The sequence below is a fragment of the Balaenoptera borealis genome (genome assembly GCF_965194805.1).
Source record: "Balaenoptera borealis genome assembly, contig: HAP1_SCAFFOLD_1360, whole genome shotgun sequence".
In the NCBI taxonomy this organism is placed as follows: domain Eukaryota; kingdom Metazoa; phylum Chordata; class Mammalia; order Artiodactyla; family Balaenopteridae; genus Balaenoptera; species Balaenoptera borealis.
The window spans coordinates 62093-72448 of NW_028122861.1; the positions used below are offsets into that span (position 1 = coordinate 62093).

General features: G+C 37.0%; 1 long non-coding RNA gene across 1 annotated transcript; it reads left to right on the forward strand.

Annotated features, from left to right (window-relative positions):
- Positions 1–2761: 2761 nt before the first annotated feature.
- Positions 2762–10356, forward strand: LOC309621997. The gene is made up of 2 exons (XR_014240404.1): positions 2762–2890; positions 8680–10356. It is a non-coding gene; the product is annotated as an uncharacterized lncRNA (long non-coding RNA).

Here is a 10356-nt window from a genome sequence, read left to right on the forward strand (position 1 = left end):
ACGAGTTGTTTGGTTTCCCAGTGCATGTACAAGTTATGTTTATGCTATACTGTAGTCTATTAAGTGTGCAATAGCATTATGTCTAAAAAAAGTACATATCTTAATTTGAAAGTAGACTTTAAGAATGCTACCCATCATCTGAGCCTTCAGCAAGCTGTAATCTTTTTGCAATAGTAACATCAAAGATCACTGATCACAGATCATGTAACAAGTATAATAGTGAAAAAGTTTGAAATATTGTGAGACTTACCAAAACATGACATAGAGACACGAAGTGAGCAAATGCTGTTGGAAAAATGGCACCACCAGTAGAGCTGCTTGACACAGGGTTGCCACAAACCTTCAATTTGTAAAAAAAAAAAAAAAAAAAAAAAAAAAAAAAAAAGCATTATCTGCAAGGTACAATAAAGTGAAGTGCAATAAAGTGAGGTATGCCTATACATCCTGCCTCAAAGCAGAAATCCTATTTAGATCACCTTTAATTTCTCTCTATGATATATCAATAGTTTTCTATTCTAATAGGGTTCTTACATTTTTTATTACACTTATTATTAGGTATATGATGTTTTGATGATAATGTAGATGGCATATTTTTTAGTTTTTAATTTTATAACTTTTCAGACACAGAAAAATGTTAGTGGAATTTTTTAATGTTTGGTCTCTTATCTGGCAACTCTTCTAAAAACTAACTGATATTCTAATAAGTTATCTGTAGATGGTTTTGGATTTTCTGTATCCTTAATTATATCAACTATGGAAAGTGACAGTATGATTTCTTCCTTTCTTAGCCTTATATTTCTGATTTCTTTTTCCTGCCTTACTGCTAATGCCATTTAATACTTTTACTAATAGGTTGAATAGAAAAGGTAAGAGTTGGCATTCTTATTTTGTTCCTAATCTTACAGTGGACGTTCTCCACATTTCACTATAAATAGGATGGTGGCTCTAAAGTTTTTTGTAGTTTCCCTTTGCTATGAGTTTTTAATCATACATAATTATTGAATTTTATCAAATGCTTTATCTGACTATACTGATATGATCATATACATTTTCTCCTTTATTTTATGGATGTGGTGCATGACATTTATTGATATTTGAATGTTAACTCACCTTGCATTTCTGGAGTAAAACAACTTGGTAGGAATTCACACACACACACACACACACACACACACACACACACACACATTCACTCACTCACACACTCTACATTTGATTGTCTAACATTTTGTGTATGATTTTTGCTTCTGTATACATAAGGGAGATGGGCCTATTTTCTTTTCTCATAATTGTCCTTTTAATTAGTGAATAGTATATAGAGGGTAGAGATTTAAAAGACCTTTTAAAAGGTCTTCTTCTTCTGTGATATAATACAATACAGTATTACTCCATTTTTTAAAAATGACCTTTTTCATTTTCAAATAATTTCAAATCTGCAGAAAAGATACAAACAGAGTTCCCTTTACCTCTCTCCCAGTTTTTCCTATTGCTAACATCTTATACTACCATAGTATATTTTTCAAAATTAAAAAGCCAACATTTATACATTACTATTAACTAAACTTAAGACTTTTTTTGGATTTCACCAGTTTTCCTGTTAATGACCTTTTTCTGTTCTAGGACCCAATCCAGTATATCACATTCCACTTAGTTAGTTGTCATGTCTCCTTAGTCTTCTCTGGTCTATGACAGTTCCTCATTCCTTCCTTGTTTTTCATGATTTTGACAGTCTTGAGGAATATTTGTCTGATATTTTGTAGAATTGTTCTCAGTCTGGGTTTGGCTGATGTTTTTCTCATGATTCGACTGGAGTTATAGGTTTTGACAAAGAATACCGCAGAAGCGAAGTAACCGTCTCATCACATCATAACAGAGAGTATGTAGTGTCTCCGTGACATCACTGGTGATGTGAAACATCATCACTTGCATAACATGGTGTTTGCTTGGTTTCTCCACTGTAAAGTTACTTTTTCTCCCATTTTATACTGTCTCTGGAATTCAATCATTAAGGCCAGCCCAGGACTGGACTTAAGGGGAAGATTAAGCTTCACCTCCACCTCCTTGGGGAGGAGATGGATGCCGGGGGGGGGCGGGGGGGAGGTTACCTACATATGGAATTCTTCTGTTGGCAAGATTTGTCTTCTCCCTCCCTCCTATTATTTATTTATTTATACACTCATTTATTTACTCCATTATGTTTTAATATGGATTCTTTATAATCTATATACATAATTACAACCTTAAAAACCTCTGGTTCCCCCACTGACATATAAACTTTTTGAGGAAAGGCTCTGTTTCTTTTTTATTTTTGTACACTCTATGCGTTTAGCATAGTCCCCTAATTTATAGTGGACTTCCAGTAATTATTTTTTAATGGATATCTTTCCACTTCAACTGAAAAGTACCCTTTCCTTATATAATAGCATTCTAAATCCAAAATAAAAGTAGATTTTAAAATAAGTAAAAGTAAACTCATGCATGATCACCCTGTAATAAGTATGTAAAAAAGCACAGGGTACTGCAGAAATAACTTAACCATTTGAGTTGGATGTGTCTCCAAAAAATATTGAAGCCACATTTGGAAAGAAATTACAGTATTTGATAAGCCAAGGATATGACCTGCTGTGTGCTTTCTCTTTTTTGTTCAGATCACCAAAGGAGATTAAGACCCCGTTTTCTCCCTTCTCTGGAAAATTATCATCTGATGCAGTCACTCAGATAACAACAGAGAGTCCAGGAAAAACCATGTTTTCATCTGAGATTTTTGTTAATGCTGAAGATCGTGGACATGATATTCCAGACCTCAGTACACAGAAGTTGGGCAAAGTTCCTGTCAAGTTTGCTTCATCATCTTCAGTCCAACAGATTACTGTTCTTCATGGCACAGATGGTAAGAGAATTTTAGGTCACATTACCAACTTTTGTGTGTCATTAACTAAGAAATTTCTTGATTGGGTCTTTCTAGTTAGAAAACCTAATTTTAATTTTAAGCATTAGGTTGTACATGATTAAAACATCTTTTATTTACATAGCTATGAAGAGAATATAATTTATTATGTTTTTACTTCAATTTCTAGTGAAGTTAACAACCTATGTGAAACTCATGCTACTTGTGGCTGACGTATTTTCAACTCATAATACTTGTCATAAGAATGCAAGTAGTTCATGAAAACATAAAAACTATAGAGGTTCAATTTTAGGGAGGTAGATAACTATTTGGCATTGTTTCTTTTACTATTGTTTTGCATGATACAGTGAACAGATAGCAAACACAATACCAGTCTATTTCTTGCTCAAGAAACGTTGAGCAGGGACCCAGGTTGACTGTGACTCTGCTTTCTTTAAAACATGGAACCTTGGATTCATCATCATAGTCAACTGGAAGGGACGAAAAGCATGGAGGAGCACATGTTGGGAGGCTTTTATGGGCTAGGCCTAGGTGTGGCCCACATCACTTTCCACTGACTAGGAATAGTTTAGCTGTGCTTTCCAGGATGAAGAAGAAATGAGTTTTGGTGAACAGCTAGCAATTTCTACCATAAGGTCTACATTTAGAGTGTTCCTATGCTATCATGACAGTGATATTTTTATAGTGCTTATACTATATAACATTCAAAATTATAGCAAGTTATTTTCTTTTTCAGACCAGTAACTGGAAAGTTAAGTTCCCATTCTACCTCCAAATGAGGGTGGGAACTTTCAATTACTAATTTTAAAGTATTCAACAGTTTGTACAAATCTATTCAAAATATATTTTAAGTTTTCCTACTTGTGCAAAAAGTTTACCTGTCTGTAGGTATAAATGGAATATGCCTAAATGTATAAAGAAAATTGCTTAGTTCCACATGTAAATTGCACTGAATTTAATTTGAATAAATACATTTATATGTTGAAATGGTTATATTTCTTTTCTTTTTTTTTTTTTTACTTTTATTTATTTTATTTTTGGCTGTGTTGGGTCTTCATCGCTGCGTGCAGCCTTTCTCTAGTTGCGGCGAGCGGGGGCTACTCTTCGTTGCGGTGCACGGGCTTCTCATTGCGGTGGCTTCTCTTGTGGTGGAGCACGGGCTCTAGGCGCGTGGGCTTCGGTGCATGGGCTCAGTAGTTGTGGCTCGCGGGCTCTAGAGCGCAGGCTCAGTAGTTGTGGCACATGGGCTTAGTTGCTCCGCGGCATGGGGGATCTTCCCGGACCAGGGCTGGCACCCGTGTCCCCTGCATTGGCAGGCGGATTCTTAACCACTGCGCTATCAGGGAAACCCGAGATGGTTATATATCTTATACATTTTTATTGTGATATAAAATTATGCCCCCCAAATGTATAGTCTAATCAATATCACACAGAACACCTTTAATGTGTCAGTTACCTATTGCCACCGTGATACTGTATAAGAACCTCGAAAATCTCAGTGCTTCGTAACAACAGACATTTGCTTTCCTCACTCATGGGCTTATGAGTCAGTTGGAGTTTGGCATCAGGATGCAAAAACGGTTTGGGTCTGTTCCACATGCCTTGTACTGAAACCCAGGCTACTCTGGGTATGCTGTTTTCATGTTGGTGGCAGAGCACAGGAGAGGAAATCCAACTGTGAAAGTGTATTTTATACCTCTTCTGACATCAAATGGATCGGTCTACATAGAGCCCACAGTTCACGGTCTTACCTTTACATACAGGTACTTGGTAGAAAAGACTCCTTTAAAAGAGAAATATTATTTGGTTTAATAATAAAAGATTTTTAACTCTGTGGATTCAGAAGTAAAATTTTAAAAATATTTTAAAAGTATACAGAATAGCATGTTGAATTTATGACTATGTGTCCACTGCTCTGAATTAACAAATTAAGAGTAATATGCTATATGTTTATATTTAGTTCCATTTGCAAGTTTTTTGAAGGAATAAAGTTTATGGTTGGACTTTCTTCTTTACCCTTCTGCAGTCCTTTCTTTCTCTCCCAGGAACAACCATTATTTGCTGAATAGTCGCTTCTTCCCCCAGAGATAGGCAGTCCAAAGTAACTTTAAGACTTCTGCATCCAAACAGAAAGTTGTTGAGAATTTCAAAAAGCCACTTATCTTGCCTCTGAATTCTCCATCTCCACATGGTAGCCATTCTTGCCCTGGGTCCATTGTAATTCTGCCCAATTGTTGTTGTCCATTTTCTGCAAACTTTGAACTAAATGGTAAATTTAACCATCACCACCAAGCTTTATATACACTGGTGGAGGAAGAAAACTACTAAGTCAATATTCTAACAATAATGACTACAGCAACGTCCAAAGAGAAGTAGAGGCTACAGCCTATTTTTCCTGTTATTTAAATTCTTCCAGCCTCTATACATTTCTTCATTCTCCTTGAATTCAGCCAGGTTCTCATTGGCTGGGGCTTTGCCTGATAGGTTGGTACAAGTATTCCTAAGTAGTCTAAGGCTTTGCTAGCCCTGCATAGGTTTAAGGTCATTTTTTGTTAATTTCTATGACCAGGCTTGGTAAAGTGGTCCCCTAGGTGTAAGCCATACTCCTACTGACTTTCTTCTTTTAAGGTAACCTTATTTCTCCCTGATAGTTAAGGTCAATTGTAGTTTTAGTCAACACTATGGCATCCTATTCCCTGTATTGTTTCAGTGACATAAAGAATGTAAAATGACTAGATGGCTCCTGTCTCCCGGTAGAAGTGCCCCTCCCTTATTTCTAAGATCTTCCATCAAACAAAGCAGAGTCACAGAGATAGAAAGCAAAAGATTTTAAAGGCTTCTGCCTTTGTTCCTAAATATATGCATTCTGTCTGTAGGATAGGCAAGTGCCATATGTGGTTCTGAGCACATGCCGTATTTGGCAAGCTAGCATTCCAGCCTCAGAAAGTGATGCCTCCCAGCTTGTGCCATGACAGTTATCAGTAAATTGTTCACTCGCTTTTTTGTTTTTGAGTTTACCATAGCTGTGGGTGATCAGGCTTGTGAGGAGAACAGTGACTCCCTTTAGGCATCAGCCTGTTGTCTCATTTCCTTCACTATGAAGTCAGTTCCTTGGTTGGAAGCAGGGTACTAGTAATATGGATTCCATGTCAAATCATCAGAATGATGGAGTGGTCAAGGATGGTAACACAATTCTAAGTAATATAAAAGTTGTTATTGCGTCCAGAATGAAGGAGATCTCATTCTACTCTGGGACTATCAGACTCTGTCTAGAGTATTTTGATTTTTATAAACTAGACATGGGCAACTAGGAGTCCATCTAGAGGTGATTACAGGATGCAAGAGAAGACCATGGTCCATAAGGATAAACTGAAGAAGCTGTTGTGTTTAATCAGGAGAAGTGGTAGCTATCTACAAAATTCTATTTGAATGAGCAGTACAACCCCATGAATACTGAGGAGTAACCTAAACAAGAATTTTATAGGACTCATGTGATGGCAATACTAATCCTTTGTGTAGGCATAGAAAAGGAGAGTAGACTAAAAGGAGGGATGGGATATTTCTGAATGGGAAAATTGAATATTTAAAGATGTCATTTATTCCCAAATGAATTTAAACTCTAATGTAATTCTACTCAAAATTCTAATGGAATTGTTCTTTTGAACTTGTTTAATTGATCTTAAGTTTTTTCCGGAAGACTAATAAAGAAAATACTGGAAAAGAAGAGTAATGGGGAGGATAAATTTTAGCAGCAGCCGGTGGAGTGTTTTAATGGGATGCCTGGAAGTTGCAGACATTATTCTCACCCTTGACCTATGGGCCCAGACTTAGTCATATGTCCATACATGTCTGCAAGGGAGATTGGGAAATACAGTGTACAGATGAGCAGTATGTACCCAGCTAAATATCAAAATGCTGTTACAGAGAGAGAGAGAGTTTCTACCACATCATGAAAGAAAAACAAGTGTATAGAAAAAGATTTCAGGGACTTCCCTGGTGGCGCAGTGGTTAAGAATCCACCTGCCAGTGCAGGGGACACGGGTTCGAGCCCTGGTCCGGGAAGATCCCACATGCCGCAGAGCAACTAAGCCCGTGTGCCACAACTACTGAGCCTGTGCTCTAGAGCCTGCGAGCCACAACTACTGAGCCCATGCTCCACAACTACTGAAGCCTGCGTGCCTAGAGCCTGTGCTCCACAACAAGAGAAGCCACTGCAGTGAGAAGAGTGAGAAGCTCGCGCACCACAACGAACAGTAGCCCCCCCACACCGCAACTAGAGAAAGCCCGCGTGCAGCAATGAAGACCCAATGAAGCAAAAAAATAAGAAGAAGAAGAAAAAGATTTCATCTTCTATAATAATCAAATTACTACCATGTCACAGACATTTTAGAAAGAATTTTAGCAGTTAGTATTTAAAAAAAAGAAACTTTATAAATGACATAATTTTTCACTCTGAAATCAGAAAACTTATGTGAAATGGGGCAGCAGGGGAGAATGGGTATGCTATAAACAGGAAGTCTTTATTACAGAATTCTTTATTATTGAAAATTTAATCCAGCCTAAATTTTTAACATTATGAGAAGGGTTAAATACACTTAATGTGTAGTAGAATGATAAAAAATGTGACGATAGGAAATAAAATGAATATTTTATTATCAATGTAAAGTAGAAAAACTGAATTCCACATTATACATACTATACACAACTATGTAAACAAATAAGAAATACAGAGGAAAGACCTGTAGAAATACATTAAAATATTAATAATAGTTATCTTTGAGTGGTAAGACTTTGTCTTTTTTATTTCTGTGTATTTTTTTAATATTGAGAAGTTATACTTTTTTAATGGGAAACTTATTTTGAAAATCTGCCACATAGAAGAGAATTAGATTTACTTTCTATGACTCTGGAGGGAGAACCTTCAAAGATCAGTAGTAGGGGTTAACAACGACCAGGTTTGGGTTCAATATAAGATAAAGTGTTTCTTAGTTAGAGCCATCTAAATATGGAATAGATTGCTAGGAAGTCGTCTTCTCAATGAATCCTACCCTTACCACTCTATTTAAACTGCATCCTGCTGCAATTTCCCAAATACTTCTAATCTTCCTCAGCATTTTCTAATTTTTGGGGGGGGAGTGGCTGTTTTGGGTCTTTGTTGCTGCACACGGGCTTTCCCTAGCTGTGGTGAGTAGGGGCTACTCTTCGTTGTGGTGCATGGGTTTCTTATTGTGGTGGCTTCTCCTGTTGCAGAGCGTGGGCTCTAGGCGCACAGGCTTCAGTAGTTGCAGCACGAGGGCTCAGTACTCGCAGCACAAGGGCCCTAGAGCACGTGGGCTTCAGTAGTTGCGGCACATGGGCTCAGTAGTTGTGGCGCTCGGGCTCTAGGGCGGGCGGGCTTTGGTAGTTGTGGCACGCAGGCTCAGTAGTTGTGGTGCACAGGCTTAGTTGCTCCACAGCATGTGAGATCTTCCCAGACCAGGTATCGAACCCCTGTCCCCTGCATTGGCAGGCAGATTCTTAACCCACTGCACCACCAGGGAAGTCCCAGTATTTTCTAATTTTTTATGTCACTAATAATTTATAAAAATACTAGATGATTTACTTATTTAGTATGCTAATTGTTTACTGTCTATCTCCCTCTTCTAGAATGCTAGTTTACTGATACATTCCAAGAATCTTGACCACTGCTTGGCACATTAAAGGTGCTTAATATTTGTTCAGTTAATTAATAAATGTTTTCTTATTAATTATTCTGATCTTTATGTCCTTAGGCCAGCCTTTACTGTTGCCATATAAGCCTTCTGGTAGTACAAAGATGTACTATGTTCCCCAATTAAGACAAATTCCTTCATCTCTGGATTCCAAGTCAGACACCACCATTGAGAGCTCACACTCAGGTATTATGCAGAAATTATTCAAAATTTTATTTTTTGAAATTTTATTTGTGGATTGGCTGTTTAATTCTGGATGACATATGAAAGCTCAGTGCTCTTTAATCTTTAAGTGAAACATGGAGATTTTCATGACACAGGCTCTGGTTCAGATAGGTGAGTTATTTGGTCAGATGTATTGTGTACACTCAAACATTTGATAAATATTTGAAGAAAATTGTATGAACAGTTACTTGTTTGGGTTAGTGGACTCCATCTAGGACAAAGGTTTCCAAGTTTTCTCTGTTCACAGTCACCTTAGTGTTTGGGTGATTTCTTTTCTCATCATCGTGGGGATATAAATCATCAGCAGCATATAAATACATGAAGTATTTTTTCAGACACTAAGCTATTATGTTATTAGGGTATAAAAATACTTAGCGTTTTGATCTTACAGCTTAATAAGCAAAAATATTTTTCGTTTTGTGTTTGAAAGAAAACATTTTACTTTGTTCAGAAATATGCATAATTACTTGCTAACGAGATATGTGTGGCTATTAGGGCACAGTTTCTCAAACCTTGAGATGAGATTGGACACAACCACCCTCATTTATTGCTTTTGTTACAGAAACCGTCAAAAATCCAACTCTGCAGAGATACAGACAGCAGCATTGAAAGGAATGTAGCAGTATCTAATGTTGAAACTTTAAACTATCTTTAGCGATTAGTTTTTGTCCTGTACACCAGATATTACATATCACTCTTTCTCTAGAATTTTAAAATATCCCACAACATCCCTGTGAGATCACCACAATAGAACTGCAGATTTAGAAAATGAATAGCATCCTGTGGAGGAACTGAATAAATATTTTCTGTGGAAAATTATAAGGATACAGAGTTGGTATGGTGCGGGGTTTTGATTGTTGGGATAACATATTGATTGGTCCACAGGAGTTGACTTGGTTCAGTTTAGATATAAATTGTTCATGATTTGTCAATAGACATCTTTATAGGTGTAGAAATTAAAAAGAAAGTAGTTGTCCCTGGTCTTACGCAGATTTTCTGTTAATTTTAAGAGGACCCAACTAGTATCTAATGGTAACTGAGTTAAAGCCCCGATATAATTGCTCCTGATTTCCCACTGTGATGCCACTGAAAAAAAGAACCACAAAATGCTCATATGTTAGGATTGATTATGAAGCCTATAACCAGGAACTGGAAGAAATTTTCACTACCTGCATGGCTATGATTTTAAAAACTCACTTAGTGGCTACGAGACATAAAACAAGCTTACTTAATTGATTGTAGGTAGGAAAATCTTTTATCTCAGTCTCACTTTCAGCCCCCTAGTTCAGAAGACAGAATGTACCAATAGAAGTCTAATCAGGTGTTCCAGTATTTTTTGAGGCCTCCTGTGTACTTCTATTCATTTACATCCTAACTCTTCCCTTTGGAGACATTAACTTTGAGAAAAATTGGACAGTAGTGGGAAGAGGAAATGACTCAGGGATGGTACACTGTATCCTGAGAAATACTGTCCGTATAAATAAAGTACTGAATGCATCAGTTAGACAAGAA